At 38.6% G+C, this 4,737-nt stretch overlaps 1 pseudogene; it reads right to left on the bottom strand.

The window, feature by feature from the left end:
- Window positions 1–1,564: 1,564 nt before the first annotated feature.
- LOC115275179 lies at window positions 1,565–2,370 on the bottom strand (annotated as a pseudogene).
- Window positions 2,371–4,737: the final 2,367 nt, after the last annotated feature.

Raw genomic sequence — 4,737 nt, 5'->3', positions numbered from 1 at the left:
ACTATATCTTTCCATGTTCCTTCAATCCTATTTTCCTAATTTATCTATTTCCACCCCAATTTGTTGTAGTTGTGTTTCTTCAGAACATTATTTAAGTCTTTCTTGTTTTACAGTTTGAATCCAATACAGTAAAACCTTGGTTTTCAAGCATAATTTGTTCCAAAAACATGCCTGTAATCCAAAGAACTTGTGTATCAAAGAGAACTTCAAGGACCATGGGCCCAGTTGTGATCATGTGACATTCGGCATCAGGTACTACTCGTATTTCAAGACATTGCTCATTTATCAAGTTAAAATTTAATAGAAATGTTAACTCATCTTGTGGACACTTGCAGAACAAGTCACTCACAATTCAAGGTTTTGCTGTAATTATTAGCCCACAAGCAGGGATTGCATCATTACAGTGCTGCAAATATTGACTACACAGCCAAGCAGCATAATACAATCATATTTCATTTCTGTTAGAAGTTTTGATTTTTCATATCTTTTTTTTTCTTGCATGGTCTGTCTTTAATGCATCCGTATGTTCCCTCAGCATCACATGGGTAGTATCAAGTTAATGACTGCCTTTCACCTAGAGGTCATGATTCTCTTGCTTCATGGCTGGTTCTCCAGGTTACTTGCTGACTGCCTTGCTGGGTTTCCACCTTTACATTCCACCTGTACTCTTGAGGGTTGGAATCACTGTAGCCTGGATTCTACTTCTTCCTCCTTCTTGACTTATTCTCCCATTTTGTTAGGGTGCATCCATAAATAATCCTAAGTACATGAGTGGCTGCCACAACCAATTACAAACTAGGCAGCTTAAAGCAATAGCAACTGATTCCCAAGAGTTGCGGGGCCAGAAATCCAAGATGAAGGTGTTAGCTGTGCTGTATTCCCTGCAGAAGCTCCTTCCTTGCCTCCTTGCCACTTTCTGGAAGCTCCAGGTATTTCTAGGCTTTCTTGGCTGTATCACTACAATCTTTGGCTCTGCCGTCACTCCTCTTTTTATGCGTCTTTTTCTATTGTGCCTCCTAAGGACATTTGTTGCTGCACTTTAGAGCCCTCTGAGATAACTGACAGTGATCTCATCTTGAGATTTTTAACTTACTTGCATCTGCTGAGACCTCCCCCTGCCCAAAGGAGATCACATTCATAGTTTCTAGGGGTTAGGACATGGATATATCCTTTTGGAGTGCTCCTCCATCCAAACCACTACAGGAAAAATCTTGAATCCTATATGTCTGAAAATATCTTTCTTTTCTCTATTATTTGATAGTTTTCAGGGCACAGAATTCTAGATTTCAGGTAACTTCCCCTTTGGATATTGAAGGCACTGCTTTTGTCTTTCAGTAATGTTGATGAGGAGTCTGATGCTAGGTTAATGCATGATCCTTAAAACTTTTCTATTTCTTGAAGCCGTTGAGATGCACTTGTTGTCTGTGGCATTCTTACATCTCATGGTCCTCTGTCTCATTAATGTCTGTTTTATTCCATGTGTTACACATTTGTGGTCTCTATATACTTTAAAAAATTTCCAGTCCTTTTATGAGTTATCTTAAACTTCAGCAATTATTTTTTTAATTTGAAAGTAGTCATTTATTAACTGACCAGATTACAAAAATAATCATGGTAGATACCTTAGTTCATTCTTCTAATAAGCCTATTGATCTAGTCTTCCCTGTTGCCAGCATCTCCACCTTCTACAAAATGGGTGGTCATCTTCTTCATTCCCTCTCCTGGAGAAGATAACTTGAAGGGCCATAAAAAGTTGTCTGCTTCTTTGAAACGTTTTCCAACAGTGTAGGTCTCATGAATCAGGTCCTCCATGCAGATGATGTCATATTTACTAAGAGATCGAGTAATCAATATGTTATCTGTCAGGGCAATTCGCTTCTTGTTGATTTTGCAATAACCATCCTTGTAGATCGATTCATTCACTGACTTCAGGTTTGGGTACCCCCATGCTACATATGGTCCCACAATCCTTAGCATGTTAACTGAAGCCTTGCTGAGCTTAACAAAGGTGCTATTGAAGATCTGGTGAAGGTAAAGGAGCTGCAACACCTTTCACAGCTTTGGGCTCACACCACTGATACTTCTGATCCTGGTGACAAACACTGGTTTGGGTTCTGTGGGCATGTAGAAGTGGCCAGTTTTTCTTGCCATCTGTGCCATTCGAATCTCAGTTCTGTACATCTGCCTGTATTCCTTGTGGTAATGCTTAGCCTTCTCATAAGTAAGCTTCCTCCTTGACTTTCAAAGCATCTTTTGGGCAAACTTCTTTCTCAGATGCTTGATCTTCAACTCTGCGAAGCTCCTTCACTTTTTCTTAAGAGTTTCTGGCACAGCAGGAATCTTCTTTTTCTCCTCTTCAGCATCCTCCATGATTTCAGCCAGAAAAAGAGGAAGTTGGCACATGCACACTCAGCAATTATTTTTAACTTCTCATAATTTCTTTGTATTTCTTCACTGTTGCTTCTCAGCACTCCTCTATTCTTGTTTTATAAATGTAGTAGCCTTAGAATTCTCTTCGTAGCATTAATGAGGACTTTAAGACCCCTCTCTTCTTTCTTTCCTTCCTTCCTGTTTCCTTTGTTTATCCTGATTTTCCCTCTCAGGTTGCAAGTTTTCATTGGATGTCTTAAGTTTCTTTCTTGCCTGTTCCATTTTAAGAATGATGCAATAAATCAGCCAATAGGAAGCTTTCTGTTCATATGCAAGCTTGCTAACTGGAAGACTTTCCCAGAAACTGAATAGATGAGGAGCCAGACTTTTATGGGGAATCCCTAAATCACAGAATGCAGAGGTATTGACTCTGGAATACCAACACCCATGTTAGCGGACCTAGTTTTCTTCAGACCTCTTTCAGAGTGCTTCTCATTCTCCCTAAAGGAAATAAGTCCTTGGCTTGCAGGCTTTTCTGATGAAGGACTGGAGGTGGTTTGGCTCACTCCATCTTTAGCCTCTCATCTCACTTCCATAGTTTTGCAGCCGCTATTTCTGAATTTCCATCTTTTACAGCAATCTTTAGGTTAACTGTCTCATCTTATAGTTCCTGTCCCATCTCAAGTCTCTCCATTTCCTCCACTTTGCATTATTCATTATGGCTCTCCAGAAAAATGCCCAAGTAGCTTGTCCATTTGTGAATCTTTCTATGATTTCACCACTGCAGGATGTTTATACACTTTTCATTTCCTTATCATAAGTTTAATGGAGTCTTTGGCAAGAATACACATAGATACATGAAACAAGTTCGCCATTCTGAGTCACATGCTATAGACTATTTCATGAGGTGGTCTGGTCTGTGTCCCAGGGGCAGAAAGGATTTCAGGAAGTTCTGTGCTGGGAAATAAAGGCAATTGGAACTCAACAGGCTATCAGTTAGACAAAGACACATATGATAAACCTGATAGGATATAAAGAAATGATAAATCCTAACTTTAGTTTCTGAATTGGTCACACAAGAAGAGGTGCAAGAGACTGTCTGCTGATAGACTCAAGGAAACAGAGAGAGGCGCATGTATCATACTGTCTAGATGCATAAAAGCTAATAGAAATAAGACCAATCCCAAAAATAGGGAGTATGAAATTCATAACCAGACCTAACCACTCATCAAGACTGATGAGGTAAATCGTGGTAATAGGGAGGTAATATTTTGCACGTTTTTTCCCTATTGAATCGAATGGCACATTATAAGCTCTTGTCACTCCAATCAGATCTCAGTGCTGTAGCTCATCTACTGCCATTAATAATTACTGGACACAAACTGATTACTTAAGAAAAGGAGGTGAGTGAAACAGACTTAGCAGCAAAAGGAACATGGAGAAAAAGGAGCCCTATGAGTCCATTCTTTCCTTTGATATTAGATGATGTTTACTGAACAACTACTTTGTATTCTATCACATCCTACTAGGATAGCTGTAAGCAAGTGAAAATGAGAATTGTGCATCTAACTGCTTTCTATTAAATGAGGATTAAACGTAGTATCTGGTTCATAGAATTGATGCATGAATTAAGTAAATTAATGCACATGAAGTGCTCAGTCAAGTGTCTGAAATGACTAATCTTAACTAATCTTATTATTAAGACTAACCAAAGCATCTCTCCTTGAGGATCTCAAGTAGGAGAGAAGTAGACATGTCAACTAATAAAGACATTAGAATATAAAATAAGTCTTAGAAGCATACAACAGAGGAATTAAATAGAAAACAATAACAAGATAGTAAATATAAGTCCAAATATGATAATAATTATATTAACATAACAAATAAAAAACAGAGACTATCCAACTGGATTAAATAGAAACCCAAAAATATAATGCCTACAAAAGAAAACCTTAAGTAAAATGACACAAGAAGGTTAAAATTAAGAGGATACAAAAAGATATACCATAAAATACTAACATAAAGAAAGCTTCTGGTCAAATAAGTTGCTCTTCTTTGCATATAGTTAGACAAAGAAGAGCGCTAAGGAGCTGGTAGAATGACTCTGCTCTCATCAGCACCTGTTCCAAACTGGATTTCCTGGGTGTGACCATTTCCCAGCCATGGGAAAGGAAAAGGAAGAGTGTATATGTGCACACCCAACATTCTAAGATGCAAGGCCCAGAATTGCACTCATTACTTCTGCTCAAACTCCACCAGCCACATCTTAATCAGATGACTACACCTAATTGCTAGGAAGCCCAGGAAATATTATTGTCACTTTCTCAGCCATTGGCCAGGATGAAGTTTTAGTGAGGAGCAATTCTC

This window comes from Suricata suricatta, chromosome 12 (genome assembly GCF_006229205.1).
Source record: "Suricata suricatta isolate VVHF042 chromosome 12, meerkat_22Aug2017_6uvM2_HiC, whole genome shotgun sequence".
Taxonomy (NCBI): Eukaryota; Metazoa; Chordata; class Mammalia; order Carnivora; family Herpestidae; genus Suricata; species Suricata suricatta.
This window is presented reverse-complemented; position numbering and strand designations above follow the sequence as displayed.